The 26,912-nt window shown below is 35.4% G+C and overlaps 1 protein-coding gene across 1 annotated transcript in view; it reads right to left on the reverse strand.

Annotated features, from left to right (window-relative positions):
- Positions 1 to 14,919: 14,919 nt before the first annotated feature.
- The window catches only part of LOC119638316, a 50,772-nt gene continuing 38,779 nt past the window's right edge, over positions 14,920 to 26,912 (reverse strand). Inside the window, exons 6-7 of the transcript XR_005247422.1 lie at positions 15,082 to 15,295; positions 14,920 to 15,014 (exon numbers count right to left, since the gene is read on the reverse strand). The gene's annotated coding sequence lies outside the window, so the exon portion shown is untranslated. The remainder of the gene's footprint in view (positions 15,015 to 15,081; positions 15,296 to 26,912) is intronic.

Below are 26,912 nucleotides of genomic sequence, written 5' to 3' on the forward strand. Positions count from 1 at the left end.
TGTAAACTCCCACAACCATAGCAAAATATACGCCTATCTGCTAGGAAGTCTTTGGAACAACGATTATTTTTTGAGCAGTTCCAACAAGCCATGGTTTTAATTTCATCGACAGTATCATCATCAAATTAATCCTCTTCGACTGCGAACTTTGAATATACTGATTTACTATTTATGATCTACTATTTATGTAACTCTTCATCCAAAAGCTCATCACTCAATACAAATGCTCTTAAACGCACTAGAGATGTAACTTTAAAAGGCAAGAGCTCTTTACGAATTTTCGGGCGTAAATTCGCTTTCCGAATTTCTAAAACTTCCATCTCAGGTATAGGAATTTCAAGTCGATCGGTTAATTGCAAGATCGCATCATCATATACGTCAAACTTTTCCACTGACTTCTGCTTTCTACCACGAATCATATCGCTTAAATCCAGATCCCAATGTCGGCCCCAAAACTGAATTCTGAGATCACGGCAAATGGATGCCCATTCAACTGTCTGAACTTTACTATGGTATCTGCAATAGTAATCTAAAGTTTTTTCTAAAAACAATAAGTAAAAATGACGATATAAAGGTTCGAAATTTCCGCGTAGGTTCTGCGTAGTTAAAACTTGAGTTGGACGCAGAAAATTACCAACTGTCAAACTTTCATTTTCGAGGCCACTAAACTTTAAATGCTAATTGGAAATATTATTATTATTATTATTATTATAAATTTAGCCAGAGAATAAATTCTAAGACTAAAGTGAAATAATTGGTAATAAGATTTGACACTTTATCTGGAATCAAATCGTGATGTGAATGATTAACAGTTAGTCTTGAGTGTATCGGAATTGATATAGAAGAAATAGCGAAACTATCTGTATCAGAAGCAGTTTGAGCGGTATTTAAATTCAAGAAGCCTAATTCCGATCTAAGCATGTCGGTAATGATCGATTGAAATTGATATATAATTGCCAAGCAATTGTGATGGTGTGGTCTGTGTATTCGTTTTAGATTGCTCATTTGACTAGGATGTTTGTTTTAAGATATCAAGCGGGTGATCTATGTTGCTGTGAATTTCATTATTTTCTGTTGCAGTGATACCTTTACGAAAGATGAATGTAGGAGCCAATTGATAAGACGTTTCTTTTGAGTCTTCGAACGGCAATTCGATCAGATTGTGCGGCTTCAAGTAGTTAGATTTGCAAGGTTTTTTGCAAGTTAGTTTGAAGCGAGTTTCAGTCAAATGTTAACACGTTTCTTATGAACTACATGATTACACAGAGTAACAGAGTGTCAAGAATTTGAAATTTTTATGGCATGAAATACAGTGTGTCAAACTGCTATTGACCAATTCTGGCTGAATAACACTGTCTATGGATCCTGTCGCCATAGTTGTTATTTACAATTGAATTGAACTGAAATAACTTTGAAATTAATTAATTCGAATTAAAATTATGGATCACAAACGAAGGTAAGTGAATCAACTGAGATACAATATATATATAGTAATATATGTGTTACTGAACTGACAATACAGTATAACATATTGATTTATATAGTGTATGGATATTATATGTCTATGGCATAAAGATATAAAAAAATCAAAAAAAAAAAAAAAAAATGAAACAAAAATTTAATGTACTACTAAATATAAAAAAAAAATTTCATCAGAACGAGTCGACTTGTGTTCAGTGTAGTGCGTGTTTTCTATTCGTCTGCGTTTTTTCAATTGTTTCGGTGTTTTCGGTGTTTTTGTGTATTTAACTTCTGTCTTTTCGGTGTTATTGCTAAAACTGGTTAACGCGGATATCGCGTATGTGCTTTTGTTTCGTCTATATATAATAAAAAATAGAAAACAAAAAAACAAAATAAAAAAAAAAAAAAAATTGAAAACATTTGACACTTTTCTTTAGTAGTCCCCAACCTTCTTGCACAGTTCCCAAACCTTTTCAAGTGAGTGGTTATTTCAAAAATAATAATAAATAGACAACAATAAGGCATAATGGCCCCGGGGCCGCCAGACAAAAACCCGAATAGATTTTATCTATTAAGTGATACATCCCCCCAAAGAAAAAAAAGTAAAAAATCAGATTTTCCGGTGTTGCCGATCAGCGATATAATCCCTATTGATAAAAAATATATTGTTATTTCTTCAACGGATGCTCGAATAACAATTTCCCAAATTAGCCCTTTTGCTATAAAAAAAGCTCTAGATAGCATTACAACATACATCGACTCGATCTCGATTCTACGCGATGGGAATTTACTGGTCCTCGCTGGGAACCCGCGCGCAACCGAAAAACTAATAAAGGCCAATTCTTTAGCTAATCTATGTGCTATTTCAGCTAAACTACATGAGAAACTTAACTCGGTTCGAGGCGTAATTTATGCCCCTTGCTTAAAACATATGCCGGAAGATGAAACTGTTCGCGAAATGGGCATTCAAGGAGTGACTGAAGCATATAAATTAACCAAACTGAATGATGACGGAAAAACACGCTCTCCTACAGGAAGGATTATTTTAACTTTTGATCGCTATCGATTACCGCGAACAGTTGATGTGGCGTGGTATAAATGTAAATTAGAACTATACATCCCAAATCCTATGAGGTGTAAAAATTGCCAACGCCTGGGTCACACGGCAAAAAGATGCACTAATGCTGCATCTTGTGCTAACTGTGGTCATCCTCCACATACTGAAAGCTGTACCCGTAGTTTCTGCATAAATTGCAATGATCAACACTCAGCGTTAGACAAACAATGCCCACGTTTTGTACAGATGCGTGAAATATTAAAAATCAAAACAGAAAATTACTGTAGCATGGGCGAAGCGCGACGCACATATCGGGAAAGAAATCCATCTGTAGCCCATGGAATTGGCAAAAGTAATACCTATGCTGCTGTTGCCTCGCATATCGAGCCTAGTAAGACTTTAACTGCAACTGCTTCCAATGAAAAACCTGTTCCACCATTAACCAAAAATTATATTGCGAAACCAGTTACATCACTTGCCAAAGATAATATTGAAAAAACCAAAGCAACTGCAAATATTGAAAAAATTAAAACAACAACACATATGCTAAAATCTAATATACCAAATTCTCCAGAATCTTCAGCTCTCAACTTTACTCAACATATCACAAGTGGTAATGAATCCATTCTTTCATCCATTAATCAACCTTCGAAAACCAAAGCAACTGCAAATATTGAAAAAATTAAAGCAACAACACATTTGCTGAAATCTAATATACCAAATTCTCCAGAATCTCCAGCTCTCAACTTTACTCAACAAATCACAAGTGTTAATGAATCCATTCTTTCATCCCTCAATCAACCTTCAATTTCAAATTATTCACGTGCGCCAACCCGTTGCGCTTCAAATGTACCAAATCACCTAAATACAGATTATTCTGCTGGTAAGAATAAATCATTCACGAAAAATTCCTATAGTGACCTTCTCGACGGAGACGCTGACATGTCAACTTAACCCTCCCTCCACTCTGCTTACATGTCATTACAATTAAATAAAGTTTTTAAAATTCTACAATGGAACATTAAGGGACTTATTAATAATTTTGATGAACTCCGTACACTCATAAATGATTTTAATCCAACCTTTTTATCGCTTCAAGAAACTCATTGTAGAAGCTCTTTTAATCCTATTCCACCCAAATCATATACTGGATACTTCACGAATGCTGATCAAAATTTATATTCCAAACAAGGAGTTGGTGTTTTTATAAAATCAAGTATACCTCACAAACGCATAAATTTAAGCTCAAATATACAAGCCGTAGCGATACAAATAATGTTAAAAATAAAATTTACAGTGCTTTCGCTCTATATTCCACCTTCGCAATCGTTTTCTCAGCAAGAACTCTACAGTTTATTCTCCGTACTTTCCCCCCCATTAATTATATGCGGCGATTTCAACAGCTGGAATACCATCTGGGGCTCAACAGTGAACAACACTCGCGGTACTGTTTTAGAAAAGGCCTTTTTTCAAAGCAACCTTTGCGTTTTAAATGATGGAAAACCAACGCACTTCTCAACTCATCATACTTTTTCACATATTGATTTAACATGTTGCTCTCCATCACTTCTTCCTTTGGTGTCCTGGTCTATTTCTGATGATCTATATAATAGTGATCACTTTCCAATCATAATCGATCTTAAACTTTCAACGTCCTCTGCTACTCCAGCAAAACAGGCCAAATTCCTCCTAGATAAAGCGGATTGGATCAATTACTCCAAACAGGTGGAGTCATTTTTGAACTCAAAGCCATTTAACGGAAACTGCAACCATGATGCTGCTATTATGTCTAAATCGATTCGCACGGCTGCTCATCTTTCTATTCCTCAATCCCACACCTCTTTTAAACGAGCTAGGGTTCCATGGTGGAACAACACGCTTTCGTTTTTGAGGAAAAATAAAATGGATCTATGGCACCGCTTTAAGAGATGTCCTGATCAGAATCACTTGTTATTATACAAAAAGGCCAATGTTCTATTCAGGAAGGAATTACGGAAATCAAAGGCACTTAGTTTCGAACTTTTCTCGAGACGAATTCACAGAAATACATCAATGAAAGTTGTCTGGAACAAAATCAACAGACTTAATGGGACTTCAAACCTGAACCAAATTTCTGCCATCTGCACTCCCAATGGAACTTTAACTGACGCAGATGAGATTTCTAATTACTTTGGAAAAGTATGGTGCGAATACTCCTCTGACAGCAACTTCTCCAGTGCTTTCATTGAAAATAAAAGGACTCCAATATCTCCTTCAAATAATATCGATAGATGTGCCATGTTCCTGGAAAATAGCGTATCTACCTCAGAACTTGGAAGTTGTCTCTCCAATTTGAAGGGGAAGACACCTGGTCTAGACCGCATCTCATACCAAATGATCAGTGCTATGTCTAAGTCTAGTAAAAAGAAATTACTGGACCTATATAATACGGTATTTATGACTGGCCATATACCCTACATGTGGAAAATGGCAACAGTTGTTCCAATTCCAAAGTCAAGAAATGTCTCCATCGCATCTGATTATCGCCCAATTTCTCTTTTATCTTGCCTCTCAAAGGTTTTAGAGAAGATTATGGCATCTAGATTATCTTGGTTTCTTGAATCCAAGAACCTGATAACAAAGCAACAAGTTGGTTTCAAGCGGGGTAGAGGATGCATCGACGCTCTGTTACATATTGATTATTTCACAAGCAAAGCAATTTCCGAACGAAATCACGTAACAATTCTCTCAATTGATTTCGAAAAAGCATTTGACAGAGTTGGTCTTCATGTTATCTTAAGACTCTTGAAATCATGGAATGTTGGACCCAAATTCTTCAACTACATCAAATCATTCATGTCGCATCGGCGGTTCAAAGTTAGAATCAACAATCATCTTTCTGATTCCTTTCCGCTAAAGAATGGCATTCCGCAAGGATCTCCTCTCTCTGTCACGCTTTTCCAGATAGCTTTCAACGAAATTAGCGAAATTCTTTGCCGTGTACCAAGAGTGGAACATTGTCTCTACGCGGACGATGTATACATTTTTACAAAAGAAAAAGACAACACGAAAGCAATCAACATCCTCGAATCTATTGCATGTGAGATCTCCACATGGGCAAACTCGTCAGGAGCTATAATCTCTATACAAAAATCAAAAAAAATGCACATTTGTCGAAAACAAATGTGCGATGCAGGAAACCTACTGATGCATATTAACGGCTTACCAGTACTAAATGTGCAGACGCTCCATGTTCTCGGGCTCACCTTTTCAAACAATTATCGTTGGAAAGCACACTGCCTTCGTTTAAAAAACTCCCTTTTAACAAGGGTAAATTTCATACAGTACGTTGCTTGGAGAAGCCATGCGCATATTAACGCTATCGCTTATCTTACCAAAATGCTTGTGTTAAGCAAGATTGACTATGCTTTGATAATTTATGGCAATAGCTGCAAATCTAATATCAACATCCTTAAACCGGTCTATCACCAAGCCGTTAGAGCAAGTTGTTATGCTTTTCGGACGACGCCCATAAATAATATTATAATTGAAACTGGTCTCCCAACCTTAGAAAATAGACTGTATGAGTTAAAAGCTAGAATAGTCCCTAAGCTTCTTAATTCAAACAAATCCATTCTCGGTGATGACGTAAGAAAGATTATTATTGCGAAGAAAATTCCAAAGTCACCATCTGCAATTGACCATTGTTTGTGCATCGGAAAGGAATTGAACATTCCCTTAAAAATTTCCCGCTCTTTTGGTGTTAAACCTCCCTGGATTTTGAAAGACTGCTCTTTTGACATCTCACTGTCTATGCACAAGAAAGAAGATACTCCAAATTACGTGTTCAGGAATCTAATAGCTGAGAAAACCCAAGTATTGGACAATACTGGTTGGAATCTTTTGTACACAGATGGCTCAAAATCTCCTGGTCTGCCTCCTGCTTGTGCGGTGGTAGATGCTACAGGACGGGTTCTTCTCAACCACATATTTCACGAAAGCACTTCAACTTTCATAACCGAAGCCAGAGCTATCCTTCACGCTGCCAACCTTGCCCATAAAAACAAACTCAAAACCGTCATTGTTACTGACAGTTTGTCTGTATTACTAGCTACCCGGAACCCTTCGACTTCGAGATGGAGCACCATCAACAAATTAAGGAATATAATTACTACACCCGACGGAAAAATTAAAATGTTATGGGTACCAAGTCACATCGGTTTACTGGGAAATGAGCAGGCTGATCGAGCGGCAAAGTATGCTGTTTCTGCTCCTCTAATTATGGATGATGTCATGGAAAAGTTGGATCTTCAAAGATACATTGGAAGAAAAGTTAAAGAGAAAATTGCAGAAGGAAATTTACAATACCATCATCAACACTACTCTTGCATTAACCCTCAATAAACTCCACCTCTATATCCAACAAATGTTGAGAAAACCAAGATCCAAACATTTTCGAGAATTCGCCTTGGTCATACAATTGCAACTCACCAATGGATCCTGAAGAAGTCTTCTCCCTCAATCTGTTGTTGTGGACAAACTCTTACTATAAAGCACATTCTCTGCGACTGCCCCAACTTTTCCTTGGCTAGAAGTATTGCATTTGGAACGATTAACCCTTTGAATATTCTACAATCAACTTCAGAACAGAATATCAATTCAATATTTTACTTTATTAATACTACTAAGCTTATTATCTAATATCCTTTTTTTTTTAAATTAGAGCCGATAGCCTGTGTTGCTAGTGCTCAATGTCTTTTTTTTTTAGTCTAAGAATTCAATTCATTAGTCTAAAATTAAAATAATAATAATAATAATAATAAAAATTTCATATATGTATATGTATAAATATATATATATATTTACATAAATTGACATCAAAAAATTATAAAAATGAGATACACCAATTGCGCAAAAAGAAAAGTGCAAAAATTTAATTGAATGAAATATAGCGGCTCTCGCACAGATGTTATTTACACTGATTTAAGCAAAGCATTTGATATGGTTAACCATAGACTACTTATCTTTAAACTCCAAGCCTCTGGTTTCCCACCTTACTTAGTGAAATGGATAAGTTCTTATCTGCACAATAGATCCTTCAGGGTTTTGTTTAACTTCGTCACCTCGGATGAATTCCCCGTTACGTCTGGCGTACCTCAAGGAAGTCACTTATGTCCTATTTTATTTAGTTTATACATTAACGATCTCCCATCGGTGGTTAATTCCAGCCAGATCTTAATGTATGCTGATGATGTGAAACTGTTTTCTTCCTTCTCTGTTGAATCGCAATCACATCAGCTTCAAGGTGATTTGGATAATTTTGTTGCATGGTGCTCTTTGAATCTGCTGAAACTAAATCTGAGTAAATGTAAGAAGCTTTCATTCTCAAGAAGAAAGTCATTCATTACTCAGTATTTCATAGATTCGCATAAGTTGGAGGACGTCGATTCGATCACAGATTTAGGCGTTCTATTTGACCATAGGTTACGTTTTAACTTGCATATCGAGCTCTCGATTAGCAAAGCTAGGTCCGCGTTTGGTTTTATAAAAAGGTGGTCCAAAGAGCTTGATGATCCCTACATTACGAAAAGGCTGTACATGTGTTTGGTTAGACCCATACTTGAGTATGCCTCAGTTGTGTGGTCTCCTTCATATAGGTGCGACGTAGATTCAATTGAATCTGTTCAAAAGTAATTCTTGCTGTTTGCCCTTAGAAATTTGGGTTGGGATCCGATTGCCTCTCTTCCTCCGTATGAAAATAGGTTGCTTCCGCTGTCCCTACCGTCTCTTGAGAAACGTAGATTTGTTCTTGGCGTTTCCTTTCTAATTAAAGTAATAAATGGTGCTATTGACTCGCCTTCATTATTTGGTGAAATAAGCTTTAATGTCTCTAACCGCTTCTCTAGGCACTTTATCTTGGTTAAGCTCAATCAGTTTAAATTTAATTATGCGCTGTTCAATACGGTCAGAGTCGTTTGCAAGAACCTAAATGACGTCTACCACATATTCTCGTTATTGGACTCTTTAAAGTCCATTAAAGCAACATTGCTTAATACGCGCGATTTACCTATGTCGTATTTAAACTAGCTTTTATCCTTAAAAAGTCGTTACGTTTCGAAAGTGAATTATTGTCAATTTATTATCGGTTGCCAGGCTTATGCATGTTTGCGATGGCTTAGGGGTTAATTTGCAATTTGGTCCTGTACCGGTTGTAAGTGTGCTCCTATGCTGATAGTGTACATGTTTTTTTTTCTTTTTCTTTTTTTTTCTTCTTATTTGTTTTATTATGCTTATGCTCAATTTTATTGTTAATTAATATAAGTTTTGCATTAAGAGCCAATTGAACTCGACTGTTATTTGTTTAGTTGAGTTTCTAGTATAAGTGGAATAAATAAAATAAATAAATAAATAAAAATAATGTTGGTGAGAAAAAAGAAGACCTTTAGGGTCTTCGGATTGTTTATAGGTAAAATAGCAAGTAACATTCGTCTAAAATTATGTTTCTTTTCTCGAATGAGCATAGAGCACTACTTCACATTAACTACGATAGATGTCAAATGGTGAGTGGCTTGAGCCTAAATCACACCTTCACAACGATAGTTCCAAAGCTATTTATAAATGAATTAGCCAATGCTAAATACTGCACCATGTCGGCTAAAATGAATTTTCGATTCACCTTTGCACGATACAAAAAGGGCATGATATAATGAGAAAACCAGCGAGCTAGTAATGACAATATGGCAAAAGAGGAACAATGCCAAGCAAATGTCATCTGTACTAGGAGCAGTAGGGTTCAGGGCTGAGGAGTTTTGAGGTGGGGAGAATATAGAACACATAACCACACTTGCACGATCAGCTTGTGCGACGTGCCCAGTTTGGCGACCGACGTTCACACTCGAACAGCCAGGAGGAGAGGACGATTTACTATTATTATCGTTTTCTTCTTCACTTTCCGGCTTTTTTGTAACTTTTATGTTACCGACCGCCTCAACAGTAATAGAAACGCCAACATTCTTTGTAGACTTTAAGGAATCGCTAACTTGCACCAACGGTTCGGACTTGGGAGAACTCAGAGGTAACGAACCACGCGCTACGCTACGAATTTCACTTTGCTAGCTGAGGACGAAGATGACTGCGCAATATAACGACACCCATCAAACCTAGTCTTAACTATTTCAAATTTCCCCCACAAGGAGCCGCGATTTTTGCTCAAATCTGAGAAACAATTTCTCGTCCCCATGAAGAGTTTCTAGAAACCTACGTTCCGTTTTCTACAGTGAGGACATGGCCATCGTAAGCCTTTTGAGGGATCAAGGACTGCATTAGCAGCACGCCGATAATACCAGCACACTTTGTGTGGGAAAAACGAGTACCCAGCCGACACGAGATGAATCGTTCAGATTCAGGGCCTGTTTTCGCACGACATAGTGAAAACAAAAAATCTATCCAGTAAAAACAACAAAAAGAGAAGAAAAAAAAAAATAAAAAACTAAAAGATTTCACGGCACAAATTTTCAGCAAATTAAAGCAAACTTCTCACTTTCGTTACTGTAAATACAGAAAGTAAGAGAAACTGTAAACAAAGATTAACAGAAAAAAAGAGAGACTTTTATCAAGAGAATTTCTCACATAAAAGATTAATATAATTTATATAAGTTAAATTGACACTTTATTCTTTTAAAAATTTTTACAATCTAGACATGAATAAAGCTGAAAAGCTAAGAAATACGCTAAGAAATTGAAATATTTCTTGAACAGAATTAAGAGGCGACTACAACACGCAGCAGAGTTGCCAAACTTTAATTTACACAGTTTAATAATGTGCCATGTATTAATTTTCTTTTCAAAACCTTTATAAGGCACAAAACCAAGGCTTACAAAACCCACAAAATATATAAATTCTTGACCAGTTCCATGTACTCTCATCCGCAAAGAGGAACATATTGTCTATATATTTGGAAGAGAATTTGAAAAGACCGTAACTTTTTTAAAGAATACGCCTACGTATAGAAGAAAAGCTATGAACATTTTTGTTTTCGGTGTTTTTTTACTGCAACACATATCTCATACAAAGTTCCGCTTTTATTCTAAAAATAGAAAGAAAAAACCGCGCCCGAAGGGTATTAAAAAGTACGAAACTTTTATTATTTTCTTCATCTTTAGTACCGCGGTGAAGGTTGTAAAAGATTCGATCACGGCCGTATATAATTTTCTTAATTATTTTATTTTACTTTATTTCATTTCGTTTGTTTTACTTATTGAAAGCTTTACGCACTTCTTCGACTTCGAAACGGAGCACCATCAACAATTTAAGGACGCTAACACTATACCATTAATGGTATATTTGATATTAATACTCTTACAAGAAAAATGTACTCGTTTACATTTTAGATAATATATATAAAAAGTATGTATATTTAATTTTAGTTAAATTAACGAAATTATAAAATTTTTTTCTGTTCTTCGCATATCACTTAACACAGAATAGAGAATAGAAACTTTTTGATTCAACCACTATCATGTTTATTCTCCCTGTTCTAAAATGTTTTCTACGTTTCGGAATTCTTTTATTGGTTGCGCAAAGATGGCAACAATGAAATTTTTTTATGATATATATTCAAACGACAAGCAAAAGTCAATTGGGATTAATTTCTGACTTATTCAATTTGTAACAACGTTTTTTTTCTTTCTTTAATTATTAATGTAAATTGTATATATTTTTTTTCGGCCTAGATTAATTTTACTTTCTTTTTCAATAAAAAGTAATAAAATTCCCTGTGCGCAAGTAACACTATTGTTCGCGTAACTCTTTTGACGATTAATATATGTCTCTTTAAAGTGACACAAATAACAAAAAAAAGGCAACAAGAAAGGTCATAAATTTTATGTCTGTATTTCTGCTTTGATCTAGTATGTTAGCCTGATCAACGTTATTTAAAGATCACGAAAAAAAATGCAGCCACATAAGAGTACTCGTTAACATGTGTATGAAGGCGAAAATTTCAATGCATTTGATTCATTTCTTCCGTCTTTTTGTCTACGTCAATTGATTAAATTATACACAAAAGCCGAGTTGAAAATCACTTATCGCCTACTGTATATCACATAAATAAGATAAGCAATAAGACAATACCTATCGTCGTGAATACGAATTCGTCGTGAATAATAAAAAGTTCGGAATAATACTCAGGTCCAAGCCTTTTTTTCTATATAAACTTCACACAGAAGAGTTAGTACAAAGATTTATATGCAGGATAAATAGAAAGGATACTTAGCAAATGCCTTGAGGCACCCCAGAGGCGGCAGGAATTTCGCCAGAAGAGATAATGTTAAACAGAACTCGAAAGGATCTATTTCGAATATATTAGGATGTCTGCTGCAGTAAATGTAAAGATAAACTAAGGAATTGAAAAATTTGTTCTTATGATTAACTTTCTTTAAAACTTTACCAAAATCCGTACATACTACATCCCTTTATACGGCTTACGAGAACGCCTTGAAAGCATGGCAAGTAAATTAAGAGGTTCCTTACGGTTGTTCTAACCTTAAGAAAGTCATGATGAAACGTAGAGATAGAAGCATTGATACGAAAAACTAATTGCTTAGCAACAATACGTTCAAAAAGTTTCCGTAGAGAAGTCAACTTGAAAACGCATCTATAGTTCTCAAATAAATGGCAAAAGTCTTAAAGGAGAATTCCCATTCATTCTATGAAACATTCGACTGCACATAAATTAACTACTGAAAGTCTATTATCATTATCTAAACAGCGACGCTTAGCCGCAATTAAGCACAAATTGCTAAAGCAGACTTCAATTTTTAGTATGGCATTTGCAGAGTATCTAAATTTCAATGTGCTTCGCCCTTACATTTGGTTCCCAAGAAAGAATGAAATGATTGCAGCGATTTCAGACGACAAAATGACTTGACAGAAGCAGACATGTATATCTCTACATTCATGACCTTAAAATTAAAGTAATTAGCAAAAATATATTTTCGAAATTGTACTTAGTTAAAGCTCACACTTCGGCACGTTTGAGTTAATCCTTAAGTGTTCGGTCTCGAAAATACAGCACAAATTTTCTAGGGATTCATCAGCGAAATTTTCAAATTTTCAATAGAATCTTCCATTCCAATCTAGAGTTTTCTGCTCATGTTTAATAGCTTCACTAAAAGCACTACGAGTAAATTCTGCCAAGTTAGCGGTATTATAGCATATAAATGGAGGTGTGTGTCCACGCGAAGACTGTCAAACGACATATAAAGTACTTCCAATTTTCGAATTGCATTCACCTAACGATACAATTAAATGGCAAGAAAAGGATACAATTCGACAAAAGTCCTTATCACCTTCAACTGTTTATTATTACTCATTATTACTTGCTTATTACGTATTATTACCTGTTTCTACTCTCTAAATTATCATTTCAATCACGAATGATCAGGGCAAAAGGATACTCGTCTTTTACTTAAAATCTCTGCTAGGGACACATCCCGCCTCCACAATACGAGGGCTGCGCTAGAACCTAAGATATAGTTTCTACTCATAAAAATGCAGTGCATCTGGTTGCCACTCGAGTTATTAATTTTTCTTACCATATTTTTGTGATAAAGTTTTATTTTATTACTTCGATGAACTATTACAATTGTTCAAAATCTTTGTCTACAATTTTTTCCTCAACACTCTTAATCCCTTCATTCCATAAATTGCAACCCAAGAAATCTACGTTTGATAATCCAAAAGCACATTTTCCCGGTTAAGCGTTAAGTCTGAAGGTGTATAAGTCTTCTCAAAGTGGGTCTTAAAAGTCCAATATGTTTTTCCGCGTTTGTCCCTGCGAAGAGAACATTATTTAGATAAGTAAACACTTAATGTACGTCATTTAATGCTTCACTAGAGAAGCGTTTTCGATCAGAATTTTCGAAGACGACTATATGCAACTTAGAGAAGCCATGCTAAGTGAAGTATTTAAAGTAGTATATTGTAGAAGGTGACATCCATTTGGAATAGTCACCGTATTACCGCCATAGAAATCTCGACATGGTCGGCAATCGGTAGATTTTTTCCTGGGAACTATATGAACTAATGAGCAGCGTGGGATTAACCATATGTGTCAATTAATAAAATATGCCATAGAAACCAGCGCCAATTATAGATAAATTGGCTAATGTAAAACCGAAAAAATTCTCCACAAAGCATGAGTAAGCATAACTTAAGTAAGTTACGAAAGGTAACGGCAGGTTCACAACGGGTGGGCGGATATTACACGTTACCGGGCATATATACGTACTTATTATCGGACGGCCGTATTGCAGGAAACGACTAATAAACAAAAAATAGTCCTAAATTTTGTATAATGACAAGTACTGTTATGATTACTTTCTGTGAAGTAGTAGTATAATTATGTATTGTATATTCACATGGGGCTATTATGGAGAAGAATTCTATATAGATTGTGTGGAAAATGACCTGCTTTTTCCAAGTCCTTTTATTATCATTATTATTATTATGAATTTGGTCAGAGAATTAATTCTAAGACTAAACTCTTAAAGCACTAGCATCTAAGGCTTTCGGCTTCATTAAACACTCTACCGCATTTGAGATATGAACCCACGACCATTGAGTTGCTAGTCGAGACTTTTGCCTACTCGGCCACTCAGGCGGATATTTCCAAAATGTAAACATCTGCAATAGAAAAGAAAAAGCAAAAATAATGAATACAAAACGTTAAAGCCGCCAAATTCTGAGTTTGATAAAGAGATAGATGATATGTCCAATAAATTAACATCTCTTTCAACAAAGAGGTCATTTTCTGATCCTAGTGCGATCCTATTCTACAATACATATATTGTTGCTATTATCCGAGTAGTTGCCGACACACATATCGGTTCCAAGTTGTACCCATATGCGATGGGTGCAGAGGATTTTATTAACGTTTAAATAGAAATACTCTTAACAAATGTAATTAAATAGCGCCGTCTGGGTTGTTGACAAAAAAGGTGTTGATAAATTAGGCAATAAGCAGAAACGTCGATTTTTGGTAGTTCCCTGAAAAGAAATCAAAGGAAGGGTGGTTCTTAAGGACAATTTAAGATAATTTGCTGCCCTTTTATTGAAATCTCTCTGAGCAAAGACCAACATGCGAAAAAAAATTTTTTTAACTCTTAACTTAATGCCAGCCCGTCTTACCTGCCATCATAGTCTTCTTAAAAATTTGAACTTTATAGGCGCTGTATTGAAGGCAATTATTGTTCGTGATTTGCTGGCGATCACTTTGGAAATGTTCAATTCAATTCAAAAAATGAACAAAGCAAATTGTGATAAATACAAAAAGTTCAGACAAAGGCAGACAAGGATTTACACAAGGATATTACCAATCCAATGCACTAACCCCAAAATAGAACAATTCTTCCACCGCTATTTCTTTTGAGTTGTTCACTAGCCATGGCTGAATTACAAAATGTCATCTTGTCAGTAACAACGCAAACAGGGAATATTAAATGAATTTTAACGTACCTGAATTAGTTGAAATATTTACTATTAAATTAATCTTAACTTAACTGTAGTCTACTTGAGCACTTACATTTGAGTTTCCAAAACTCTAGACACCATTACTCCTTCCGTCCCTTATACCGGTAAAGCAACGCAACTGACGGGCACAAACACAGTAGCCGAAAATGTGGTTGAAATATATTCGCTCAGCAATTGTCATAGATCTGCACTCATCAACTAACCATTATATTGAACCTGATGCTCGGCCTTAATAAATGTCGCAGATCATAAGGAAATGCCCATGTCTACATTAAAGAGTAGTGAAAACAAAAGAAAATTTTTCTTATTTGGCACTTTTGTTCATTTTACGGCAGGGATAGTCAAGGTTGCACTTAACACATTAACGAAAACTGTCGCCCAAACAGGTTGCGACTAGCAGGGTGATAGTAGTGAGAAACCAAAAACAGTAATATATGGCTTTGGTATCTCTATTAGCTGATAAGTTTGGGGCTAATAAAAGTAGAGTGATAAACGCAAATTGTGAAGTTAGAGAAAAAGGATTACTTGCGAAGAAGGAAGAAGTTTTCTGGTTGTTAAAAATGAACCCTAAATAATATCTTTTGTGAATAAACTGAGAAATAAAACCGCGATCATTAAAGATAATGTACGTTTATAGTTTTCCAACTTGTCAATATGCATACAATCTAACCGCTTTGGCCAGTCAAGCATGTCGTAAAAAAAGAACAATTAAATATGCAAAATTTGTTTTTTATTTTTCGTTCCGTTAGCAATAGAATAAATAATTATGGCAAAAAGCTTGCAAAAATTGTAAATAATGTAAAAATGTTGGTACAAAAAATAACTTGTTCATTAACTAGTTATCGCTTGTTCTTTTTCGCCTAGCGGTGGTGAATTGCTAGCTCGGCCATAGCTAGTCCAAAACCTAAACATCTGCAATTGCGCAGACGGACACATGGAGAAAAGAACAGACGCACATGCTTTACTGGAAGTGGCCAAGAATCTATACACTTTGAGGATTTCTTTAAGGCTCGCTTCCACGCGTTATAGAGGTAATAAAACAAAAATCAATTTTTCATAAACTATATTGGGAAGGTTAGCCCACTTCTTGCACGTTCTTCAGCATCGCCCATAAAATACGAATTCCACTTTTTTGTAGATTTATCTGTTATAGTTTATAAGCAACGAGCAAAAAACCAATTTTTTATTTCGTTTGAAAAACAGTCATGTTGTCACTTTAAGTATTGCTGTAAGTGTGTCCTTCGGCGGATGTGGCCCATTTTTAGTTTCAATTTGCGTGCAAGAACATCCAATGTTTCTGCCAAATTTGAAGTCGATAGCCTCGTTTTCACGTAAGCTAAAAAGGGACGGCTGGATCACTTATCTTGGGAAGAAAAAATACAAAGGAAGTGAGTTGAAAATAACAAAGTATAACCTTGAGAAGTAAATTTTTTAATTAATATAATTAACGCAATGACTGAGAAAAGCGCAATTTTAGAAAATAAATGCCAGAGGTTGCGAACGACTGGAAAAAATGAAAAACTCGATGCAGAAGTTGAGCAATTGAAACGGCAGGTTCAGTTATTGCAAGCACAACAACAGCAAATGCAACACAAAATTGCTACCTGCATTGGCTGTGAATCTTTATTAAATGGATCAGCAGTATCCAAAAATGCTTACCCTCAACAGAAGGGTTCCAAGGACTCACAGTCACCGCAGGAGGCATTGGCATTGTTAAAATTGAAACAGGTTCAGAATGTAGCGTCAACTTGGCGTATAATAGCTCATTGCCTACAGTACAAGATAAGTTGTTGTCCGACAATAAAATCGACAATCAGTCTGTCGACAATAAAGAATTTGATGCCGGAAGCTTTGAAGAACTTGCTGAAAGCCTGCTCGCACATATCACCGCAGTCCTGGAAGCAGACGATCGCACGAGCAGCGAGTCTATTGCGCAAAATTCAAGCGGAACACAGCGATTGCTTGGATCAATGGTGGGGACTACAACAGAATCCAACCAAGATAAAAACGACAACTGCGGCGGCATAAATCGCAGACATAAAAGGTTACCCTCAACATGCATCGGACATCACATTAGAAAATGAAGGCTTAACATGTTTAACTAATGACGTGACTGCTACAACCGCTGATACCGTATATGGAACATACGATGCTAAAGCAAATTCAATAACAATAGAAATGATGATGTGGATGATGTGGCTGTGCCCGTGAACGAGGCAGTAGAGGAAATATACTGATATGTCAGATGACGTATCATCAAATGAACTGTTTTGCCCGTCCATTCCAACTTCCCCTTCCCATATTTATGTAAATGTCACCTCCCCTAATGACGATGAAATAGCTGGCGATGATCTTAATTTAATTATATCGATAATTTAACTTTAGCATCGTTTACTTTTAGTTGTACATGCGAGTATGAGCAATATGCTTCCAAGGGGCGCATTTAAAATATTTATTTTTTTCGTGTATAATCTTTTGGTTTAGGATATTTTGGTGTAGGCTTTTTTGGTGTAGGATTTTGGTTTTTTGGTGTAAGATATTTCGGTGTAGGTTTTTAGTTTCTTGGTGTAAGATTTTTTGGAGTAGGTTTTCAGTTTTTTTGTGTAGGATTTTTTGATGTAGGTTATTTTGGTGTAGGCTTTTAGTTTTTTGGTGTAGGTTTTCAGTTTTTTTGTGTAGGATTTTTTGATGTAGGTTTTTTTGGTTCAGGATTTTTTGGTGTAGGTTTTTTGGTGTAGGTTTTTAGTTGTTTGGTGCAGGATTTTTTGGTGTGGGATTTTTTGGTGTAGGTTTTTAGCTTTTTGGTGTACGTTTTCAGTTTTTTTGTGGAGGATTTTTTGATGTAGGTTTTTTTGGTGTAGGTTTTTTAGGTTTTTGGTGCAGGATTTTTTGGTGTAACTTTTCTTACATTTCTATAAATATAGTAGATTTTACTTGTAAATTTTAGATATTAGCATCAAACTCAGTGTCTATCGTATCTATCATTTCAATATTTAAAACGAAAAATCGTATTATTGTTAATTTATAAATGAATCGAAAGCTTTTTATATGCGATACAAGTACAACTTCGTGTTAAAATGTACTTATCTTCGTAAAAACATTGTCGATAAAAAAACAAACATTTTTACCGTTTGTATGTTCATTACTGATTTATCTCAATTGCAGAGTACATCGTTTTTCTTCCGATATGATATTATTTTTGTCTCCTTCTGGTAATAAATTGTATTTGACGACTTAGCATAGGACATACAACTGAACCGATTTTTCAGACATTTTACAAAGATGCTTTTAACCAGCAAATTTCCTTTAGAGGGTTTCTGCTGATTGTTCCAAAGCTATATTTTTAAAACAATTTTCAATACAATTAATTACAATAAAATATACAATAAGCTTAATTTTCTCTTCGTAAGGAAAAGCTCTCTACATTGAGCTCTAATACATTCATTAATGCGAGCAATAGAATTATTCATTAAACTTCTTGAGCATTAAAGAAATAACTGCTATATTCAATAATAATATTTTTTCATGTTCGAACTAATATTTTCGGTTCCTTTTAAATAATTTACTCAAAGGATTTAAAATTTTCCTTTCGTCCGAATTTATCTTAGGGAAATAGATATTTTTATTAATACTTCCGCAATAATCTTTTAAAAGGATCCTTAAATTTCAGGCAATAACTTTATTTTTCTCTAAATTTGCATGTTTTTTTTTTCTCCCATCATCTCACGTTCTTCCTCTTCTTCTACTTTTTTTTTCTTTTTCGAGGCATCCTAATCTCCCATACCCGCTAAATATTTTCGTTGTTGAATTCACCAACCCTTCTGCAATGCTACAGGATTGTGTTTGTAAGCAAACGGAACGAACATCATATGTTATGTAATTTTTTAACTTCTAATATGAAGCTAACGAATATGAATGTTATGCAATTAAGGTGACTCCTATACATACATTCCTTCACTACCTGTTCTTGATATAAACTAATGAAACACGTCTCGTCATATTGATGAGTTTATTAGAACTGAAAATCGTTTACATCCTGACTTAAAGAATAGTTCATCCAAAAATGATATTTAATCCTATAATAATAGTGCCGAGTCTCTGGATTTGTCACGCCAACAATGCAGACATTGACTCAGTGTTTTTATTATGCTTTCGCATTAGTCATCAGCCAGACTTTTGCTGTACAGTATAAGCTTATATACTTAAAGTAAGTTTCACATTTTTGAACATATCTAGTAAATTAAAATTTAGCGACTTTTTAACGTAATGTGTGACTTTCACCTACCACTTTCGCCTTGAAAATTCTGCGGAGATGTAACAATACTTCTTCTATTTGGCTTCAGTAACCAATCCGCTAGACAAATGTTGCGGCAACATCTTTGTTTTATGTCTCTCTCTATTGGCTACTACGACGATGTATCTGTCCAGCATTCTCTCTCATAAATGCTGAATCAATCCAAAAAACTCCACTATATAAGCAAGTGGAAGAACATATTGCTTCTAACCAAGTACGTTAAATTTTCTCTTCTTGAAAAGACTTTTTACAGCATTATGCATGGTATTATAGCTGTTTTCGTTCCAGTAAAGCATTTTCCGCTAAATATTCTTTCTCCCGCTTGATTTACCAAAGAACTTGTAATTCAAAGATATATCAATACTTTTATTAATTATTGTATCGTATGGAACAATGTTCCTTGCTTTGCCAAGAATACCACTGTATTTCTTTTTAATTCTGTAAACTGGACTTTTATTAGGTGTAATTAACCACGCCTCTAAAGAACACTCACTATCATCAAGAGTCGTTTGGCAGAGCTGTGTTGCGGTGATTACCGTAGGCAGCATTTATTTCAAATGATTTGTTATGATAGAGCTCGAGCCCATTATAACACAATGTTTTTAAGACGGATAAGCGAGTATTTCACAATACAATACTATACAATCTTTTTCAACATTGTAAGGAAACGTTTTTGCTTCCTTACGAAATACAAGTCCGTCCGCCTTAGACATCTATCCCCAATCCGCAACCAGCAAGTCCGATCTGTCCACGCATGCCGTTCTGTGAGCAATACACGGACAGCCCCCTCCAATATCAAAATCATAAAACACACACTAAGTATACCTATACCTTGTACAGATAAAATCATAATATCACACACTAATATACCGATACCTTGTAACGAGAAAAATGTCTAAACACCTATTGTACAGGGCCACGTGAGTTAATTCATAGAAACACACACCACATGTGTGTAAAGAGAAAAGTACAAGCACATAGTGAGTATGCCTCTGTAAAACCACGAAGCACACCACATCACAGTTTAAGAACCCCAGTGTACCAAAAAGCTTAGATCCAAATTTCAAAATGTAATAGCGGAGTCAAGAACTCAATCAAAAGGGAAAAAAGCTCAGATCCAAGAAGTTAAGAACCCCAGTGTACAAACAGCTTAGATTCCAAAACCTCAAAATATTTGATAGCAGAGCCAAGAACCCAAATAAAAGAAAACTTAGATGCAAGAAATCAATATGTTAAGAACCCAAGTAGAATCTCAAAATGTTTAAGAACTCAAAGGCTAAATAAAACTCAAAGTATAAATACTAGTAGAATCTCGAAATGTTTAAGAACTCAAAGGCTAAATAAAATTCAAAGTATAAATACAAGTAAAATCCCAAAATGTTTAACATGCAAGAACTGAACTTAGGTAGAAAATCCATGCATGCAAAACAAACTTCAGCGAGAATCTCTATGTGTAAAAATGCGCAGCACCGTTAGGGTAAACAAAACAAGCAGAATTGAACTTAGGTAGGAAAAGAAAATAATAAGAACATACGACAATGCATAAACTGCATACACAAAATTTACAGAGACACGATCGCACATGTAGAAACACACAAGGAACATGTAAACACAGTGCATAAGCACTCACATACCTAACGGTGATCGAATCACGCGATTTGGTACCTGAGTGCTTAGTGAGTAGATATTTGAAGAAACATAGTAATAAGTTAGATGTAAGTCGGTTAAGTTGTACATAAGTAGGATCATGCAAGTCGTAACTGAGGTTGCGACTGCAGCCAACCTAAGCTAAGCATACACATAAGCATAGGACCTCGAAACGCATGTAAACACACATGATGGCAATAGGACAAGCGAGTGAGACTCAGACTATAAAAGAACAGCGCATCGCACAGACTCGCTCATTTCGGTGTCATAGCTGCCTGGAGGTAAGCGGTTACAGACAATATGACAAATCTATTTTTGGACGGTTGGTATAAATCGCCATCCCTGAAAGACTTTGTAGGCCAAATGACATTACGGATAGGGGATGTGACGGTTGGTATAAATCGCCATCCATGAAAGACTGTGTAGGACAAATGACATTACGGATAGGGGATGTGACGGTTGGTATAAATCGCCATCCCTGAAAGACTTTGTAGGCCAAATGACATTACGGATAGGGGATGTGACGGTTGGTATAAATCGCCATCCCTGAAAGACTGTGCGGGACAACTGACATTATGGATGAGGGATGTACCAGCTGACTGAAGAATATTTTGTCTTTACCGACGAGTAGCGAAACGGGGACACCCCGGCGGCAGCTATGACACTGGCAACGTATCCGGTTCTTTTTTTCCAACGCCCTGCGATATTAAAAGCGAACAAAAAGTGAAAGTTAACGTCGTAAGAAAAGAAAATAAAACGGTAAGCACGCAACAAAATCGGGTCACTTCGCTCGTTCCTTTCCCTTGCCATAGCCCAGTTCTACACAAATTGCTGTACTTTTATCCAGTAAAGAGGAAACAATAAATCTAGGAAACTAAACACCATTCCCCCCGAAGGTCCTGATTATTTTTCTAAATTTTCTTGCAACGAATCCTGGATTGACTGAGTCATACCCCGCCTAAGGAAACTCGTTACAACATAAACCCGAGAAAATTACATGCAGTTGAGTATGCGAATTCAATTTTGTATTTACTTTTTTTTATTTAAATTTATTAATAACTGTAAAGTCATACGCCAATATTCATAGTTTCAGTAGTTTAAATCACGTGCGTAGAAAGAATTAACGACTATTCCAATGACCACCCTACGCAGTCGTTAACCTTCGTAATCGTCAACAACAGACGAATTTAAGCGTTCAAGAATGAGGCCAATTTTCCCTTAAAAGAAATTTTCGAAAGTAGCAAAGATTTATGCACCCTTAGCCCTTTTTTAGCGGCATCCCCACATTGACAAGTTGACTTTACATTAGAAATTTTTGAAAGGCATGCCGTAGTGGTTCCGGAAAGATAAGCTTGGATTGATAGTTAACCCGAGGAATTGAAAGGACATTTTCCACTTGATGTTGATACTATTGATTGACAGGATGACAACTTTGCTATATCTCTTGTCGAAAAATATCATATTAGTCTTGCTAGGTTAGAGGAAAAATTTAACTTAAATTCGTTCCTCATTACAGACGCTCAACGACCTTGTTGGAGGACAACCCACCGAGGCTATAAGAAAATCGTCAGCACGATACGCACTTTGCCATTTTGCAGCTGTTATAACTCGATTTGAAAACGATGTAACTTAGGCAACTGAATCAGGTCCCATAATCAGAAATTAAGAATATAAAATCAGATAAACTGGAATTTCAAAGTTTATTAGAATTCTTGCAATTGTTCTGAGATGGACATAGTCCTAGGCTTGCTGATGTTCAATGGTAAGCATACAACTTTCTTTCCCGTTCTTTCCTCGGCATTTATCAAAATGGAAAGTCTATTAACGCGCATGTTGGTTGACTTCTCTTTGATAGACAAAGGGACATAAGTTGTATGCATTAAGAAAACATGCGAGCATTTCTTTAGTCATGAAGTTCATAACTTTCAAAAAGCTGAAATCATAGAGATCGGGATAAAGTTTGCCACACAATTGCGAAGGTTGAATTAATAAACTAAAATAATGATAAAAAAAATACTTTATATGTAAATGTAAGGAATGGTTACATCCATGTTAAAATTAAATATTTATTCAAAAGTAATTCAAATTCAAAATTAACAAAAGAATAACAAAAAAGCTTAACGATTGTACGAACTCTTGTATTGTTTCTTTGCGATTCCCTGCAAAGTTGCTTCGGTCTTTTAACTGTTTATCTATGAGCTTTCTACTGTGCCACTCTTCTAGGCATCTGCACTTTAAATAAATGTTTACATAAACATTTACGCTAATGTGTGCAAAGAGTACTTGTGATATAAAAACCGAATGGTGCTGAGTATGCTGCTGACGCTGGCATGTTGATGATGTTGATTATAATAATGATTATGTTTGATGATCATAGTGACGAAGATGTTTGATGCGTCCGCAAGCGACCGCGTTTGTATGGCAACTATTTATAATTAACATATAAAATTTTTGGAACGGTTTTTGTTATGCGACTATATTTGAATTTATCAAGTAAATATCAGCCTGCACTCGTATCTATGTAGATAGTATGTACTTAGTTTCACATGAATTTATTCTTACATATTTTATTGCTTACGGCGACCAACACGTTTTAATATGTTAAATTGAGATTATTGTTATTACAAAATTGCATTTGTCAGAATTGCAACACCATTTTTGTTTCAAATAAAACACCATAGTTTTGTCTTTTTAAATTTTTTTTTCCACAAACATGTATTACATTCACATCACTTCTATTCTAATAATACATCACTTCTAAATTCTAAAAATGTACTTTTTTAGTCAATCGTCACATATATGCTTTTATTACCAAATTCTGCCTGTGCCGACTATACATAGATGTGCTCTTTAATTTTTCAAAAGAAGTTTATCTTACACAAATCTGTTTACGTCGTTTGTTTTATAAAACAAAGTGATAATAGATAATATGCAAACAAAATTACAGTAGCGACTATACATACACACACATGCATACAAGCTATATAAGCCTCTGTATAAATAGGTCAAAGATAGCCATCCGTATTTCTCTTGTTTACTGCTAATCACACTCTACAACAGGTGTCGCAATGGCTTCCTTCAGCACCTTTAAATACATTTTCTTTTTTCTTGTTCTCGTTTCTCCGTTCTTCTTCTTTATTACGATCTTATTATATTTTTTCTCAAACCTTCAAACGATACCAAAAAAGAAGCAAAGAAAAACTTGGCACTTTGGATAACTTCAACTTCAAGTTGTTGGTTATATTTTTACTATGACTGCCTCTTACATACATACTAATAGTATTGTGATTGTACATACTAATAGTATTGTGGTGAATGGTGCACATCCTGACTATAGCTGTTGAAATTAAATTATTAAATTATTAAATCTTTTTTTCTTTATTTTATTTGCCTGCTTCTAGGAATTTTTCACTACATTTCGTCAAGATATAAAAATATTTCCTTAGTTTCTTTAAATATAATTTTTGTTGCTTTTCCATTACACTTTTTTCTTTGGGTGTTTTCAAAATAATTTTTTGTTTTACTTGCGTACAATAAAAGGTGTCACAGTAAACCAGCAACTCAGCCTTCAACAGAAAACTTCGCAATCTATTAAAATTTTCAACTTTTTCAATATGGCGTTCGGTACTTTCTTCTCGTACCGTGCGCAACTAACCATTAGAACAACAAAAATTATTTCTCAATTTTTTGTTATTTACTTGAAATTAAGATATATACTGTTGTGCGTAGGTAAGTTAAATAGTCACTTTCACAACCAACATTACAGGCACTACTTTAATAATAATTGCAAAGCAATTTTTTGATGTTTTCTAAAAAGAAATGTTATTAACAAATAAGCAAATTTTTTATAGTTTCCCATCAATGTCTATCTATTTAAAAAAAAAACTCTAAATCGATATTGCTGTACTCTGTCTTCTGATCACAGTTAACAAAAATTACTCGGGAGTTTATTATTCATTGTTGATGGCTTTTTTGTACGCCATGATTCTAATCAAATTCCACAGATTTCCAATAGAAAACAAGAACATGTTATTCAATTATAACTCATAACTTTCTGGGCACTCTTATTTTACCTCTTTTTATCTCTTTTCAAGTTTTTGTTTAGTTATTGCTTCTTTCAAGTTAATATCAATTGCAAGCTACTTAGCATTTCAGAATTTTTCCTTGGAAAAAAAAAAATTAAAAAATCATTTACGCTCTTATCTTCATTTCGTTCAGTTCTCTCGTTTTTCTTTCGTCCCGTTATAAACGTTCTCAACGAGTGAGATTAACAAAATCACCTACTACATTGTTGTATTTGTAACAAATATTATAATATACAATCACGCTTCTAAATCATCTATATCATCCACAATATTAATTATATCATCATCTCCGATAGCACCCAACCGTCATCGCAAGTTGTTCTTCATATTTATCTTGTGTATACATTGTAACGAGTTTCCTCAGGCGGGGTATGACTCAGTCAATCCAAGGTTCGTTGCAAGAAAATTTAGAAAAATAATCCGGACCTTCGGCGGGAATGGTGTATAATTTCCAGGCTTTATTGGTTCCACTTTACGGAACGGAAGTAAAGCAATGTTTGTAGAAAATGGCTGGGGCAAGGAACCAGCGCGGTGACCCGACTTGTCGCGTTATTACCGTTTTACTTAATTACTTATGACGTTAGGATTTTTGTTACGATTTAAATATCGCGGGGCGCTGGAAGAAAGAACCGAAAACTTTGCCAGTGTCATAGCTGCCTTGGCCCGACTGTTGTCCCTGGTTGGTGTGTGAGTCCAGAAATAAAATAGTAAAAAAAAACGTCTCTCAGTCCTTCAGGGATGGCGATTAATACTAACCAGCGCAACCCCTATCCGTAAAGTCAAAAAAAAACTCTTGTACCGGTCACTTGTTAATCTGTCTGAGGGTACTTACCTAGACGGCTATGACACCAAAATGAACGAGTCTGTGCGATGCGCTGTTCTTTTATAGCCTGAGTCTCGCTCGCTTGTCCTATTGCCAACAGGTTCTATGGGTTACAAATGCTTATGTGTATGCTTAGCTTAGGTTGGCTGCAGTCCCAACCTCAGCTACGACTTGTAAGATCCTACTTATGCACAACTTAAAACCAACTTACATAAAGCTTATTACTATATTTGTTCAAGTGTTTACTCGCTAAGCACTCAGGTACCAAATCGCGTGATCCAGTCACCGTTAGGTATATGAGTGCTTGTGCACTGTGTTTGCATATGCTTGTTTTTCTTTTCGTGTGTGATATTGTGTGTGTGTTTGTGTGCATTGCTATGTGTGACTCTAACGTTTATTTGTTTTGTCTGATCGTAAATTCGTTGTAGAACATAAGGGCTTCTACCTGATTATATACCCTACCGGAGTTTATGCAGTAATGCCTAATATGTAAGCGTTTCTATCGTTCGCTTGTACAGTTTTTAAGGCATACATATTTCTGTATGTTACTATGACCTAACAGTACTATAAAATGCTATGCGTGGGTTTGCATGAGCGAGTATGCGTATGCATTTCGTAGCTTAAATGACCTAGCGGGATTTATACAGTAATACATATGATGTGGCTTTTCCATCGTTCGCTTATACAATCTTAAGGTATACAGATTTCTTCCTGTAGCTGTTGTACTTATTGCATATGGTTTTATGCCTGTGGTTGACTTGGCTCACAAGTTCTAAGGCTTTGGGTTGTGCCGGACAGTTCTTATTCATACCTATTCTGCACTTTGACGGTTGTGTAAATATTACCTAAGTTCGTTTGTTGTTGTATGGTTTTACATGTCCTATGCCTACGAGCCATTTCATACAAGTTCCCTTCATCCTCTTTACCCTTCGTTTGGTGCTGGCGTGTGTGTTCCTATGGTTTAACTCGCGTAAGCCTGTGCAACATGTGTCTAAACATTTTCTCCTTATACAAGTATGAGCACATTTAGTGTG

This window comes from Glossina fuscipes, unplaced genomic scaffold, assembly GCF_014805625.2.
Source record: "Glossina fuscipes isolate IAEA_lab_2018 unplaced genomic scaffold, Yale_Gfus_2 87, whole genome shotgun sequence".
NCBI classification, from domain to species: Eukaryota; Metazoa; Arthropoda; class Insecta; order Diptera; family Glossinidae; genus Glossina; species Glossina fuscipes.